General features: G+C 46.1%; 1 protein-coding gene across 6 annotated transcripts in view; it reads right to left on the reverse strand.

Moving 5' to 3' along the window:
* The window catches only part of SETD5 (SET domain containing 5), a 69084-nt gene extending 52504 nt beyond the window's left edge, over nucleotides 1–16580 (reverse strand). For 4 of the 6 annotated variants that reach the window (XR_010373305.1, XR_010373306.1, XM_064453657.1 and 1 more), the window contains exon 1: nucleotides 16398–16533. The gene's annotated coding sequence lies outside the window, so the exon portion shown is untranslated. Of the gene's footprint in view, nucleotides 1–16397 lie in introns of all 6 variants that reach the window. The other 2 variants (XM_064453659.1, XM_064453658.1) reach the window with 1 other exon arrangement.
* Nucleotides 16581–17218: the final 638 nt, after the last annotated feature.

The following is a 17218-nucleotide window of genomic DNA, read 5'->3' on the forward strand; positions in this document are numbered from 1 at the left end:
GAAAATCCCTACATTTCCTGCAGATCTACTTTTTCTGCTTAAGAGAGCAGAGTGAGTCAGTAGGACAGTGACAGAGAGTAATCACAAAGCCCCAAAGGCAGCATATCAGCCAAAAAGCCTTATTTCGCCTTCTGGGGCTTCTACCTGCTTGCTGATCCTGACTCATGTTCAAGAGATATTCTTTACTGTCATTCACTTTTCTGGCTTATTGGCATCGCATGTTGTGTTGTATTTTGGAAAGATACGTGCTGATCCCAAAATGCTGGTACTACCGACATGGCAGCATGGCATGCCCTGGCTCTGCATGTTGGATCCTCCATGCACGGTCGATGTTCACCCAATTACATTGTTACAGTAGTCAGATTTACAGAATAAACCATCAGTAAACAACATATTGGACCATCAAGCTTTAAGGAACGTAAGTTTTGATAAGTTATTTTGATAGGTTTTTGGTAAAACAAGATAATCAAAGACTTGCTCTCACAACCACAGAGGAGAAGGTGTAACACTTATTCAGGAAGCTCCCAAATACCTGCTTCGTAACCACTGGCAAGAAATGCAAAGCTCAGTGGTACGGACAGCACTGAGAGCCACAGTCACTTTTGACTAGCCCATTTTTTGTCAACAAAGTGAAAGGTAGATAATCCAGTTGAACACATTTTCAAAGTAAATGCAGGTAACCAGAAATCAGCAGTCACAAACCTGCAACCGGTGACTGAAAAAAGACAAGTGTCACTTAAACCAGATTTATTTCTGGTGACTTGCAGAAAAATTAGTCATTTCTTCCTTTGAGAGGAGCTTCTCTATGAGTGCACAACACTATAACCAACCACCTTTACTGCACGTGGGTGGTAACACCAGAGTACTACATCAAACAGTTGGCCAAGACTGCTTGCTGTGGAGCTCATGCAAAAGGGATGCTGAGCAAGTGGTTCTGAAACACACCGGTAATGAAATGCTATCTGCTACCACAACCCCTGGGTTTTATGAATATTTAGTTATGAGCAGAGCAGTATATCGAGGATGTTTTCATGATTATCACAAATTCAACTAAGCACAGGTTTTACAACCCCACGATGAAACTAAGAGGTTGAAACGCGAGAGTTGCTCGTGCTGAAGAGGCTGACAGCCCTCTTCCAGCAGGTCATCTTGATCAGCCTCTCGATGGTGGGGAGAAGGGGGTGACGACAGAGCAGAGAAGAAAGGCAAGGAAGTGGGAAGATTTCTTTATTGCTAAGCCTTTGCAATCTCTTTTATGTGCAGCACTTTCTGTGAGCAGCCTCTGCAGGTTAAGACAGACAGGGCTGTCCGGAGAAGGTGAGTAGCAGGGATTGCTGCACTGGATCTTGAAGCTGGAGGCCTTTGCTTTACACACTGTGTAGTGCTCCAACACGTTTCTGTAGTTTGCTATCCCTTTCACCCTAAGCAAGGAAACTTGCAGTTGCTAGACAACCTCTTTCCCACCTCAGAAATAGCTCGATTTATGTGACAAATCAATAGCCTCAGCATTCGAAAAGCTACAGGGTTTTGAGCTGCCTCTTCTTCCTTAGGACACAGAAGTGTTTCTGTACTGCAAAGCTGCAGAGATGAGAGTGATGGGGCTCCTCCCTGGCTCGACCTGGAGGAGGAGAGGAAGGAATGCAGCCATGCAGGAGAACAGGCGAGAACAGCCCAGGTAGCTCCACGTCCTCCCCTGCGCTGGCAAGGAAGAGCATGTGCATCGGCAGGACCGACCAGAGCTCTACCTGCACAAAGCAGCAGATTTTGAGAGCTACCAGAAGGGAATTTAAGAGCTCTCCATGCCTGCAAAGCCACCTGGAACAAGGTAATCTATGGAAATCCAGAAACTCGGCAGCCATTGAGGGATTGGTGGAATGGACAAATGCAAATAAAACGTAGAACTATGATCTGGAGCCATTATCAAACGGAGTCACTCAATTCCCCAGGTGAATTTACAAAGTGAGGGAGGAATAGAATCACTGAAGTATTCTCATTTGGATGGCACGAAGACCAGCAAAAAAGTGCTATGAGAATACTGCTTCTAACAATTATTTAATATTGTTTCAAACACAAATAAACTGTCCGACTAAGTCCAGTTAACTTGAGAGGCAGAGAATATCCTACATAAATTTAAGAATGAAAACTACCAGGAGAGCCTGTGCTTACTTTGCCTCTCAGAGGAATTGTAATCATATTGCCATTGTACAGTTTCTTTAATACTGTTTCTAAAAAAGGATGAAAAGGATTTACAGACTTCTGCTGCAGTCAACTGGAATTCAGAAATGCTCATCTGAATACAGTGAGTGTACACAGTTACATCAGGGCTTCTCTGTAGAGGCTTTCAGAAAGCCTTAACCATATTTTAAACATCTGAAGCATCGCAGAATGGGAAAGAACTGAGTTCCAACGATGCAAGCCACAAAGCATTAAATTTCAGAGTTCCCTTCACATCTTACATGTCTTATGGAAGGCAGTATATCCTACCACCAGGTTAACTATTTCTCCTCTAAATTAATCTTAATTTCATGATCTTGGATTTGACTGAGGGTGCACGTATCTGAACTTGCACCAACTGATGATGGTATGAAACCTTTAAAGATTCTTAAACTCCATCATCAGGAAAGGAGTTTTACCATCATTAAAAAAAATAATAATCACAATATATTTTCTCCGGAAAGAAATGAGTTGGGCCTATGTTAAAAGACTAAGATGAACATTTGCTCCTTTCCCCTTTCCTGTAAACCAGTTTAATTATTATCATTGCTTAGAAACTGTCCTTCAATATTGAATTTGTCTAACCTCAGTTGATATTGCTATGCCTTTGTCAGCAAATCTCAAGCCCTTTCAGAGAAAGATCAAGTCTTCTCTCAATTGTCTTTTCAATAAGCTGAGTAAGTTGAGCTCCTTTAAGCCTCACATCATGAGGCTTATTTTCCAGTCCCTGGATCATTTCTGCAGCTGTCCTTTGAATTCTCTCCAAATACACTGGCATTCTTCTTGAAGCATGGAAACCAAAATTCAATTCCAATATCAGTCTCAGTGTTGCTGTGTTTATAAGATTACTTTTTTTGCTTCGCATTCCTTTCCCCCACTTTTTATTTTTCTCCTCAATATGCCCAAGAACCACATTAATACTTTTAAATAAAATACTGGCCCAAATACCACGTAGAGGCCACAAGCTATAAAGACCTTAAAGCCCTCTGAGCTACTGCTTTCCAAAATGCTGTTCCACAACATATAGTTTTGCTAACAAATGCATCACCTTGCAATGGATGGATTCACATCCTTTGTTGAAATGCGGCAAAACAATTCACAGCTCCCTAAACATACTTTATTATCCCACTAGTGTCTCTTTGACAGAAGCTTTATCAAATATTTTATGCTATCCAGACAAAAAGATTCTAAAGAGCAGTAAATTAACAGCTGATTTCATCTCACAACCTTCTATAAAGCTAGGTGTGTCCTTTCCAAGTCATAATCCCAGACATTTTAGATCTCCACTGTTAATGCAATTTTTCCAGCACAACCATTTCTAGTGTCAGTGTACCCTGCCTTCTTCCTCCCAACTCTTGCCCTCTCCACCCAAACCAGGCATGTCCCCCACACCTCCTACACCCAGTCCAGCTTCCACAGAGCCACAGAATAATCCAGGTTGGAAGGGACCACTGGAGGTTCACTGACTGAAACCCCCTCCTCTCCCCAAAGCGGGGCCGACTTGGATTGGGTTGCTCACAACATTGCTCATTTCTTCTCCAGGGCCACTAAGTGTTTGTGTAACTATGTGTTTTAAGGCCAAAAATAACCTTCTGATGATCTGACTTTCCACCTAACAAAGACTGGAAAATCTCACCTAGTCATTTCTACACTTGGCATCATAGCTTACAAATGAGCTAGACCATGTTTGTCGAGCACAGCCTAAAACAGCATATGGATTTACCACAGTTCTCTGGTGGGAATTTAAAATCATGCAACACACTGTGGCTTAGAGGTCCCCAGGCAGCATCAACCCAAGCCATTAAGTCTTCACAGTGAGCACAGTACATTTGTAGTTCTTATGGAAAAAAGTGTAAAACTTTTTTAAAACTAAAACTACATCAAACACTTTCTCAGAAGCCTTTGAAGAATGCTTCAAACTACCCAAGTGAAGCTGCAGCTCTAACCACCCCTCTGAAGGAGATGGTTCTTCAGCTGCATACACAGGTGACTTGAGATGTTAGCTTCCCCGTAGTTTCATAAAACATGTTAGTGGCAAACGTATCGATACAATTTTAAAAGTTATCTTCCATGTCCACAGTGGTAAGACTTACCAGCACCTATCCTTACCAGTTCGTTTATTTAAAAAACACTCACAGGTTCTGTTTCTTTGACTACCTAAGCAAGGATGCCCATCACCCCTTAACTAGCACAGAATATCTTTCAACTCACACAGGCCAGTTCCTACAAAGCTTACCAGTTCTTGCTTCAGTCACTAAAAAGATCTCCCCCATGCCTCCAAAAAACCCATAATTATATAAACAAAGGATTAATCTATCCATACAAAAGCATGTCATAATAGTCAAGTTATCCCCCTTTCCTTAAAGAAGTCCAAAATGCCTGAGAGCAGGGCTGGATTTAATGTAAGAGCATGAACTACTACGCTGAAATTAGAGACATTAGCCAAGATCCTGTGATCCTTTCACCTTACATTCTTCCCTAAGCATCAATTTTTGGCCCTGTCAGGTGAACAAAACCTTCAGTCTGACTCATGAGAGTCACTCTTGCTCTCATGTTACGTTCTCTGCTCTCCTGCCTGGGATTATCAGTGCTGTATTCCCTGCCAACAGCAAGGAACTTCTTTAAACCTGGAAAAATTGTGGAACAGAATAATAATAAAAAAACCCCTGAAACCCATCACGTGAATAAATGAGGCTTGACAGCATGATGGATGCTGCAGGTTCACAAGTATGAAGGCACTCCTAAGAAGATGGCTTGCGCCTGTTACAGCTTCACATAAGCATAAAGGATGCTGGTTTGCCACATTCAGGGGGGAGATGCTCAACTATTCCGATTGGACGCATTTTATATAAGACTGAAGATGACTAAGCCACAGCTGGACAGATTATGTTCTAGACACAAGCTACGCGCTCCTCCCTGTACTTTAAGCACCAGCATTTCCTCATCTGCATCTTTTCTCCTTTCCCTTTCAAACACAAGACGCTGAATTCTCCCAAGAAAAAAGTAGGCAGAAAATATTCAGGGCAACGTGCTTTAACTGAGAGGAATTTCACACGCACCAGTCATTGTAGGGCTAATTTGATTTTGTCATTATGGAAAAACTGAGAACTATTGAGACCTCAGCTGTGTAACAGTCGGATGGGAGACTGATCTCAACACAGGAGGAAAACAGCACAGACAGGAATTATCTTCCTGGATAATGCAGATAGACTTTGTGTGCACTAAACATCCAAACACAGTTTGCCAAGATACTCTGAAGTCTCCTTTACACAGTTTATCGGTCCTGATGGTACAAATCAGTAGCAACATTGTTCCTAACCCAAACTATCTTGTAGCATTACAATGCTAGTAAAACAAGCAGCAAAAATGCCCTGGCTCATACTACCACACCTGTCCATCAACAGCCGGCACAGGAGATTCTTCCACCTGTATCCACTACACAGCGTATCACCGCACCTATTAACGCCAGTGTTAAAACCACTGGTGGCTTTACTGAAAGAAACCAAAGGTACATACGGAACATGGATGTGCGGAAAGAGGTGAGGATTGTCGTGGGTGAGATGGCTACCTAAAAAATTCTGAGAGGCAATTTGTACCACTAGACCAGGAGTTTTACCTCCACGTTGTCTATGAGATGTCCTATGCAAGCTAATCCTTCTTTGCACTTCAATTTTCCTATCAGTAAAATCAGAATACTACTTCTGAGATGTCACATGCAATGTTCCAAGCCATACATGATAGCTAGAACTAAATCAATAGATTTAAACAGAACAGGAGCGGGGACAAACTGCCCTGACAGAACTGCATCTTGAAGTGCTGGGTGGGGAAAACACACCTGAAAAAAAATGTAAATCACTGCGGCCATTTCACTTGTTTCATTCACGGTCAGTACAGGCTAAGTACCCAGGCATGCATCCTGGGTGAGATGCAGCAGCCTCCCCAAAAGTTGTGATGATTTGGTTTAACCAGAAAAATTTTAACCTCAGCTAAATTAAACTTCCTCAATTCTCACAGAACTCCATAGTGAGTCCCATTGTTCAAGGTGAGTTTTTACATTTTAAACCCACATACCATTTCAGTAACAACCATCTTTCTTAACAACTTAGGTAATTTCGTTTTATAAAATGCTGAAAAGTTTCCATCATTTTTCAAATATGTGTCAAGGCCATTTATTTCCTCCCTCACAACCTTCTCTTTACATAAAACTGAAAATATCAGAATTCCTTGCAAATGTTGCCCCAACACAGAGACTCTCATGGGAACAGCCTACTTCACTATCACTCAGAAAAAGGAGTGATGCCTAAAACTTTGACGCTTGAAAAGCATCACAAAGCTACAAACTTTGCTCACAAGAAGAGCCTGCTCCTGCTCCTAAATCACCCTAATCCATCACTGATGTGGAACATGGTTTTAAAAAAAAGTCAAAGGATTTCTCCAAGAGGGTCCTGGTTATATTTTCATACAGTTCTGCAAAAAACAGAGAAGTTATATCAACATTTGGACATGCCATTTCATTCTCCCTGCTCCTTCAAGGTCCTCTTCTCCACGTGCATTCAACAAATTTCTGCCAAGCAGTTTCAAGCTGACAGCCCCAAGCCATGCCTAAGAAAGGCCTAACTAATGACCACAGGTTTCAGTGTATAGCCTCACTTTTTGAATATGCTAGCTCCTTTATTCTTTATTAGATTTTTACTTCTATTTTCACATTAAGACTTAGAAATACAGGAGCAGGGAATAGGAACTGTGACATATTAATTTCACTCTTACGTTCTCTGGCAGCTTGTGGGGAAAGTCTTTACCCAGTTTGTGAATTTTTCATCTTCTTACAACGTCTGTATCTGAACTTTTCCTAAAGGATATTCTGAACCCACAGTGGCTGAAGAGAATCCACTAAACAGTGGACTTGTGCCACCAGATACAAGCCCATCTGTGTTTGGCTTCTTGAATTTCTCCGACCAGCCCACACCGTGCTCGATGTGTTTCAGGATTTAATATGGAAAGGTAACAAGTGCCGCTCTTCCAGCAGCACTAACAGCAATTTCCATAGGTGTGTGAAGGATGCCTCCGGCTTGGCAGGTTGGCATCCAAGTGCCTCTCACCTCAGGCAGAGCACCCAAGAACAGCCTCTCCAAAGAGGACCATCGTGGGGCAGCATTAAGGTACTTTCTTTACATATCTCACAAGTTGTAGTTTTAACGTCAGCAGAGATCTTCCTACTGACAAGACGCTTATCTAAAGAGACAGGTTTGGGACGACATACCCCAAAATACAACGTCTATTTCTTAGTAAAACTTTCCACCTTCTGCCCGGCTGCTGTCAGATAAAGGATGTGTCCCAACCCTGGGTACTTATCTGGGGGCACGTGCAGGGAGCGGACGCAACGGTTCAGATGAAGTGCACAGAAACTCTACCTGCATACATCACCCTACTGCTCACCCAGGTATTCAGCTACCATGCTGCAATGTCAAAACAACTGCTATCAGCTGTGAAGCATAACACAGCAAATACAATCTGCTTAGTTCCCTTACTGCAACATGATTGATTTGGAGCTATTTGTGAAGATTCTCATTAAATAAAACATTACCCTCAAAACAGATGAGATTTCCTGCTTATGAGGCATACAGCCCACACCCAACATGAATTTTTTGCACAGCAATATGCATTTGGAGATGTCATGACATGCTAACTTTTAAATAACTTCATTCAAACTCAAACAGCCAAAATGCTGCCTCAAGTTCTACTAGACCAAATAGTCTCACCAGGTAGGAAACTAAAAGCCCCAACTCATAGTGAGCAGATGCAGCAGCACACACTGGGATTTGCAGTACACAGACAATTGCTCTGTTTCAAATATATGCTGCTATAACCAAGTTTTCCATATTAAAGAAATAGGATTAAAGTTTCTGCTGCAATTGGCATTGGCTGAATTAAATTTTTGCACTGTTCCAGTCACATTCATGTCTCTATACATTTTCAGCAAAGCTAGATGGAATTCATGTTACTGGTATTTTTACTACTACATTTTTTATAATTTGATTGACAATGCACCCTCAGAAAGTCATAATTTTCTGTATGCCTGGGTACCTCACAAGTCATAATGACTGGCAAGTAAATGCAAAATAAAGACTTTGTAATTACCAGATTTTAAAAAAAACAACCAAAAGGGTACGCTATATTGTGTGGTACGTTTATTTACACAGGTCTGTAATAGTTGTATACCAATTAATATTTTGCCATCTTCTGAAATAAGACATCACTTCAGCTCTGTGCTGTATTTACTTTCTGCAAAAATATACCTACAAGAACTGGCTGTTTTGAAACAGGTTATAACACCATTCCACTACCATAAATCAAGCCTACATTAAAACTCACATCTGACCAGCTTCCTGAGCAAATGAGCAGAAAGGAAAGACTAAACCGCCAATTTTCACACAGAAAACTACATGCTTATCTAAAGAAAGTACTTCATGCACAGCAAGCAAGGGCACAAACCCACAGTATTTCACAGACTGAGCTACCATGCACTGTGTGGTGAGCGCTCTCCTTTCAAAGGAGTGAAGTTCCAGGGGACAGCCTGAGCTGGCCGCACTGGGTGCTGCCACTGAAAGGCGGAGACCATACTCCCCTCCTCTGGTCCCCACCACATCCTCTGCGCTTCCACCCATATGCTCTCCCCCATTTATTTTGTATGGGCTCTGGACACTTTTCAAATCTCTTGGTGAGCCAATTCAGGTCTCTCTCGGCAAAAAAATAGTCCAGCAAAAACCAAAACATAAAATAACCCCAACATGGCTTTCTGCTGGGTTAGCGAGCTGGAGGAGTTCTGAAAACAGATCCGGCAAGAACCAGAGCTGGCAAACAGAAAAGGCAGAACTCCCCATTGGGTGGGAGAGGAAAGGGGAGCAAAACTTCCCCCATTCAGCAGCAGAGCTGTTGGACGTACTCAGCTGTCTCGTGTAACTTCACCCGGAGTAACCTCACACACAGGGTGCAGTTCTGCAATAGTTTCAAGCTGACTTCAGTTGGCACAGCTTCAGTGCAGCCTCCCCATCCCTTTCTGCACTGGTGCTAACCTGACCCCACAGGCAAGCAGTTCAGGCAGCAGAACACTCTTACTTCCAAAAGTGAAATGTACTTGTTTCTGTCATGGTAGCCTTCCTGAATAGCTCACTACTGCAGTAGGCATGGCCCAGAACAGAGGCAAATGTGAAGGTGGGAAGGAGAGCGGGACTGTGGCAGCAGCACATCACATCAGCTTGAATTGCCACGGAACCGTATCGCTAGTGTGCACCAAAAACCTGCACAAAGCCGTGCAAAGGATATACAGTGTGTCACAAACACCCATGCCAGTTTAACACACAAATTTCCATATACGAGCAAACCCTGAGGTAGATATTAGAACTGCACAACAAAGTGCATTTGTGGCAAGCTTAGAACCTGATTTTTACCCTACAAGCATCCTTGTTCCCTATTAATCTCCAGGCCATCTTGAACCCCTACATCCTTGAAATTCATGAAGCAGCAAAAGAACTTTGAATCAGAAAGCCAGCCTCCTCTACAGTCAAGCAGTTAACTTAACTTGATCAAGCAGTTGTCTTTTCTTCAAAGGTTCACTTTAGCTGTATTTATACAGGAAGCCTCCAGATCTCTGCTGTGGCAAAAGTTAATCTACAGCCACATTACTGAAAGCATTCTTGTAGCATGATTAGAAGTTATTCCAACCTAATGCCACCAATACACAGGAAATTATTTGTTTTAGTGTCTTTAGTTAAAGGCCACATGAATGCAAAATGCTCATACATTCTTCCAAGTATCTATAAATTGATACTGCAACTCAGGTTGAGACATGCCAGCTATTTTAAGGGCTCCATGCTGGGCCCCCAGGGTACTTCAGTTTCCTAAATCAGTGGTTCTTAAAACCTTTCCCAGTGTATTCCTTCCTGTCTACAAGCAAGCACATTCTCACCTCCTCGCTCTCTCCCATAAAAACATTTGAGAATTGCTCCTTGGGAGCAGCTTCCACACTGACATCCTGGAGGGGCATCAGTCCTAGAGAGCCACTGAGCATTACCAGAAAGATGTAATTTGGGCAGAGGCACAGCTGGGGAATAGGGCCACACTGAAGAACACTCCTCTGCTCCCACTCTCTGCACTACCTGGAGCTGTGACGAGAGCTCTGTCTTACCCGTCCCGTCCTCCTACAAACTATCACCTCTGCAGCTCCCACATGCTGCTCCCAGAAGCAAGCTGCATCTTTCCCCTCTCCAGTCTGAGCAACACTGTCAGACATGGGCTTCCTTATCCAAATAGTTCCATGCAACACAATCCTCAAAACTCCTCCAGCCACTTATTTTCATGATTCAAAGCCTATGCAAAACCAAGAGGCTGCATTATCTGGCACTGACAAACTAAAACTCCAAGCTGCATCCTGACTTTTTTTTTTTTCCTTTTACTGAATCATCAGCAGCAGGCACATTCTGTTAAAAAGTTTGATGGCGGGGTCTCGCACTCCTTCCCTATCAACGACTTGCATTTCAAACTGCTCACATCAATGTCAGGAGGATTCTTCTCAGTATCAGAACTTCAAACTGTTTTCTGGGCTGCTGGCATGGTCACTGAAAAAGTTTTGTCCTGTAAGTCTACAAGGCTGCAGAAGAAAACGCTGGTATAAGCTCTGTAAGGACAACAGGAATAAGCCTGAGTCACTAAATGAGCAGCTACCAAATCCAGACAATACCTTCTTGTCAATGTGTATGATTGCAATTGTAATCACACTCTAAATATGAACACATCAAAAGCACTGTGACCTTTCTACTCTGAAATTACTTCGAAATATTTTAAGGCTTAAGCATTTTTGTTTTAAAACTCATGTTCTGTCTCAAAAGGCCGCTTGTAAGTAAAAAAAAAAAAAAAAAACAAACCAAAAAACTAAGCTCCTTTAGAATGGGATGAATAAGCAAAAAAGTTCGCTACCTTGAAAACTGCATAGATCTGACTGCTCTGGATACCTTCTCTTTGCTAAACTTAGCCCTTCTGTGACCCTCGGGGAGGAATGCAAGACCTGTCTACGTTATCAAGTTTATAAGGATTAAACTTTAGCATAAACAACAGATGACTTCTAAACTTCACTCTAAAAGCCAAATTCCTGACTATTTCTCAATGCCACTCTTCTATGTTCCTCCCTCTTCCTTCCCCCTTTTTTCTTCATGTTTGGTGAATGTGGGACTATTAAATTCCTGACCGCAAAAGAAACTACTTCTCCTGCTCACTAAAAGCTTGCCACTCAAACTGCTGACAAGTCCTCCCACATTTTTCCACCTTGAAGTCTGAGCACTCCAGTACACTTCTCTGAGTATTTCCCATAATGCTCATCAAAATTATTGGGGTTTGTGTGTGTTTGGTAGGAAGAAAATAAAACTCACCAAGAAAGCTTGTCTTTCTCAAATTTGTTATTTAAAAATTTGTTTGTTCTACTGTTTAAGCATTTAAATTAGATTTAAGGATCAGAAAGTTGCAGGTTTACAATTTAAACAATACTAATGCTCCTATAGGGCTTGTGGCAACAAAAAGTAGCATTAGGGCTATTATTCACTGCAGATTTCTTTTGGGCTACAGCTTTTCAAGTTCAGACTCATCAGCTGAAGTGAGGGAAAAATCCCTTTAGCTATTTTTGTTACAGGAAAATAATACTTCATGAGCACAAGGGGAAGGGGGATGATGAACAAGAATCTCCTGATTTGTCGTGTAGATCATCCTCTGAGACAAAGAGCATCTTTACTAATTATAGAAGAAAAATAAATTTTAACTAGGTGCAGTTGAAAAAACCGTTTCTCAGCATGCTCAGTGGGCACTAGCTGCGATTTCAGCAGCTTAGCAAGTCCCACCCCTGCATGAGCTCAGCGGGGAGGCTAGGAGCACTGCACATTCTCCCTGCTCAGCAGGGACAGGGGCCGCCACTCGGCTGATTTGCTACAGGAATACTGGAAAATTGCCACCAAAATAGCAAATCCTGTGAAAAAAAAAAACCAAGCCACCCAAAAAACAAAACAACCCACGAACCCAAGAAACCCCCAGCAACTTCAATAAGGAATTAAGAAAAAAAGTGTTAAAAAAAACCCTCAGCTCCCACAGTTTCAAGATGTTGAACTCTTGCTGCATTACAGTCCAGGGCTTTTTCCATGATCAAAAAAAGCAAAGGTTTAGGCTAAGACAGATTTATACAAAACTCTAACAATATAAAAAGTGCAAACTTAGTGTGCACTAACTCCTGCCACAAGTCAGTCAGGGAAGCCAAGGTGTGGCTGTAGAATCAGCCTTAACATCCATTGCGCTTTTTTTTTAATTTGGAAGAGAAAAAGCTAAGGAGACAAGTGAAATGCAACAAAGTCTTTATTTTAACATCAAACAGCAGCTTAAGTTTCACAGCGGCAACTGAGACTTAATATCTCACATGCTATATATTTAAACATACATTTAATGCTTTCAACTCTAGTAGTACTGCTACTACATCTTGTATATATATAAAAAAACCTGCGTATTGCAACCTTTCTGATATACTGCACATAACACGAGATTTCACTGGCGAGATTTCAGAGTCACACACACAAGCAGCACCAGAGTAAGAACACAAATGTGCATCTGTAATACAGTAATATTGCCATGAGACCAATGATTTTTGAAGTTTCAAACCTCTGAACGCTCATTATGTTTGTTTTACTATTGCCAGAATAGATAGAAACATTTTTATCTCATCACATCATTCAAAGTAAGTTTGTAAAAGTCTGATCACCCAAAACGGGAGAAAGAATAGACTGGTCAGGCCAATAAATTACATGGCTGGGACATCGCACATTTAGTTCTCCCTTGTGTGCTTCACACCTGGAACTTTGAATTAAAAATGCCTTTTTTTTACTTCATCTGGAAAATTCAAATCAGCAGTAGCTGTTTGATTCCCCCCCCCCCGCCCCCCCAAAAAAAAACAAACCAAAAAAACCACACATAAGCCTTTGCACACTCTGAGTTGCCAGTTCAATGCCATCTCTTTCCTATGGGTTTTTTTTCTACCTATTACTTTCAAAAAAAGATATGGCTGTAACCAAGTCCTCTTTCTAAAAAGGAATTTAAACGTACGTGGGATTTCACTGCCTCACTTTGGGGTAGTGAAATCGCAGACAACGTTAGCTAAGGACTATTACTTTCAGGTCACTTGGGATATGACAGTAAACTGAAAAGCCAGGGCCTTGTCAAAGTGGTGCCAGTTATTCAACAGGATGCAAGGCAGCGGATTAATTCCCCATTATAACATACAGTGAGACTGTAAACAATGCACAGAGACTGTAAACAAAGACTGAGGGACCATGAAGACCACTTGCTGTATTTTATTAAACCGAGGAGCTAGTTTTCGTACTCACAAACCCCCAAGTTCCTTACTGTTGGCATGCCACGCCATGCTAGGCAGTGGATACCACATTCAGCCCCAGCTATGGAGGCATTCTAGGTGGGTTAAAAGTTGCTCACCCCCCTTGTGAAACAACTTGGGTGCTACAGATACTCAAATACAAGAGCTACTCAGAGTTTGGCCTCTACCACGTGACTGCTGCCAGTCAAGCAGATTTAACGGCATGCTTTAATCTCTCTCACATTATTCTGTGGTCCTAAAATTTTTCCTTCAAGGCTCATGGTAGTTCTGATTTTGGTAACTCAGGCCAGCGCAAGGGGCTCCCCATTAGAGGTGTTAGTTTACAAAGATGGCAGTTGTTTTCTAACACTAATGTATTCCCATTTCCCACACTGCATACCTCAACTAGCAGTTTCATCTTTAACAAATACACTGGAATACACGGATAGCTCCAAGTCAACAATACAATATCATACGAACAGCAGCCAGTGCCAAATGGCTGTTAGTTAAGCAGATAAGAAAGGCACTCATTCTTCCTTTGGGGGGAGAAAAAAAGAAAAAAGGAAGCTATTGCAGTGAAGTAGACAGAGTGTGGGGATAGAAGCTGGCAGATTCCACAATACAGAGTCATGTCAAAAATGGCCTCCTGCAAACTGTTCCTTCATTAAGCATTTGAGTCAACCAAAAGAGAAGAATCTTCCCCATTATTCACAAGAGGTTTCAACTCCCTATTCCACAGCAGAGCATCATTTTCTGTACATTTTGACATACAGCTGCCCAGGAGGTGCAGAGGGTAAATTTTACTCTGCAGTGGAGGAAAACTCCTCTCGCTCCTTTCTGTTTGCAGTCCCAAAGTTGAGCCGGGCCTTTATTTTGACTGCTCCCTGGTCTGTGAATGGAAAATCCCTTCTCAGCACTAGCAGGCTGGTGTCTGCTGCACACACCCACTGCACACAGCAGAAATTCCAGTCAATAAGGCAAGTGGGGCCCAGGCGATGGAAGGGGAGGAAGGAGACATACAAACAATAAGGAAAGCATCTGGCTCTGTTACTGGCTGGAAAGGAGACTGGACTTCAAACGAGACACGACTGCAGCCTTCGCTTAACAGGAAGATCATATCAATTCTCCCTATTCTACTTTTCACATGGACCAAAATATCTGGAAAGAGTAACTCGGGGTTTCCAGCCCACACTTTAATGCAATTCCATTAACTCAAGAACAGCGACGAAACCCACCTTGTAGGTTTTTGTCTCACCAGACAAAAACATACCCTGGCATCTGCTTTGGACCTGTGGAAACAGCCTGAAAAGTAAAGCCCTTTGCTGAACGCGAGCCAGCCATCTCCCCACCACCACACTAATGGAGGCTGCTCTGCTGTCCTTCCCTGGAGATAGCAGCCAAGTCTACTGAAGCTTCTCTCATAGCAACCAGAGCTCCAGAGCCAACAGCAGCTGCTGTCACTGCCTTCAACGCTTACCCACAGGATCCAGAGCAAAGCAATACCCTCCTCCCTGCACCTCTAGAGAGAGGAAAAAAAACCAACCAAAAAAAACCAGAAGGCTGGCGACAAGATGACTTCCTGGGTCAACCACAAGAAGAAGAAGAAAAAAAAATCCTAGTGTTTCCTATCCAAGTGAAAAGGGGAATCTCCTGTTCTACTGAAGAAATAGTTAATTCCTTTTCTGGGTTTGGGTTTTGCCTTATGGCAGTAACACCCAGCCGGGGGGGGACGACAACGGTCTGAAACCCCCGATGTTCCGGCACACGCCGTCGGACACCGAGTTCTCGGAGCCTCGGCGGCATCCTCCACGGGGGAAGAGACCCCGGCTCTCCCACGGCACCATGGCCACAGCCCACAGAGCCCCCGCAGCCCCAAGCCCGCCCGAGGACCCCATTTTCTGGCAGCGGAGCGGGGGATACGGCCAGGAAGGAAGGGACTGTGACACCCTCCCCCCCACCGTTACACCCATTTCCCCGCTTCCATGGGGCCACACGCGGCCTCGCACCTCGCCTCCCTCCGCCCCAGCCCCGGGACGGCGGGAGGCTGCCCGCCGCCGCTTCCCCGCCCAGTGAGCTCCGGTCACCGGCACCCAAGGACGCAGGCGACGGTGACCTTGTCGGTACCGTCAGAGAGAAGGCGGCGGGAGTCGGAGCGGGGCCGGGAAGCCCACCCCGCAGCGGCCACGCGTGACGGGAGAGGGGGAAATACGGGAGAATCCACGCCGCAGCCCCCGGAGGCGGGCGGGCGAGCCGGGGGGGAGCGGGGGGTTACGGAGGGGAAAGACGCCGCAGGGGCACCATGAGAAAGCAGAAAATGCAGGTCAAACACCGCCTCCCCCGGGGCCCGGCGGCTCGGGGCGGGTGGCGGCGGCGCGGAGGAGGCTGCCCCGGGTGGGACGGCGACTCCCGAGTCGTCCCCCCCCGGGACAATAAGGGGATGAATGGGGAGCGGAGGAACACAGCCTGCAGCGGGTCCTCCCCGCCGCTCGCCTCCGCCGACAAAGCCCCGCGGCCCCAGCCCCGCACCGGCCCCAGCCCGACCACCGCAGGCGGGCGCGCAGCACCGGAACCGCCATGATGGCCCGGGTCGGCTCGACCCGGGCCACTGCCCCACCGCGGCAGCGGCGGAGCCCTGTGGCCCGGACCCCAGACGCAGGGCAGTGCGGAGCGCCGGGCAGCGCGGAGCGCCGGGCCGCGGGCCGCACCGGGACCACCCCCCCCCCTGCCCGCCCCAGCCTTCCCTCCCGCCACCAGGCACGACAGGTCCCCGCTTCCCCGCGCCTACCTGGCCGGCCCGTTCCCCGGGCCCCCGCGCGGCACTAGGCCCGGCTGAGCGCCACGGCGTTTCCTGGGCAGCCGGCGGGAGCGAGCCCTCGGCGGCGGCCGCGGCGCCAGCGCCAGCCCCTCCCCCTGGCAGCGGCAGCGGCGGCTTCTCCCCAGGCCGGGCGGAAACGGCGCTGGGCGCACGGGGATCCCCGGCGCCGGCGCCAGGGGCGCCCCGGGCACGCCCACTCCCGCTCCCCGTTGGCTACCACGGCTCTAAGCCCCGCCCCGAGGGGCCGCCCACCATCCCTAACGCCCCACCTACCCCCTTTTCTCATTGGTTATCTCGCCGCCTTGCCCCGCCCGCGCTCCCGCCTCGTTGGAAACCGCCCATCCACCCCACCCCTCGCCCCACGGTCCTGGCGCCCCATTGGCACGGGGAGCTGCCAGTCGGCGAGAGGAGAAGGGAGGGAGGGGTGGTGGCGGCGGCCACCAGCGTCGAGGCGGTGCGGGCGGGCGGGCTGCGGCAGTGCCGCCGGCCGGGCCGCGCTACGTGCCGAGAGGCGGGGCCGGCGGGGCCCGTCACCGCCCCCGCCGAGGCGCTGCTCTCCGCGGGGTAACTCCCGCGTCGGGACACGTGGCAGAAAGAAGGGGCGGTGCGGCCGGACGGGATTCCTGGGCGGTGGCGGGAGCCGCCGGCTGCGCCGCGCATGCGCGGGGCGGGAGGGGAGGATGGGGGAGCGGGGGCCTGCCGCTCCGCACGTCCGCGACGGCGGCGGGGCGGGGTGGGCCTGGGCCAGGGTCCCGGTAGGGGAGCAGGGGTAGGGACCTCACCCCGCTGCT

This window comes from Phalacrocorax carbo, chromosome 6 (genome assembly GCF_963921805.1).
Source record: "Phalacrocorax carbo chromosome 6, bPhaCar2.1, whole genome shotgun sequence".
NCBI classification, from domain to species: domain Eukaryota; kingdom Metazoa; phylum Chordata; class Aves; order Suliformes; family Phalacrocoracidae; genus Phalacrocorax; species Phalacrocorax carbo.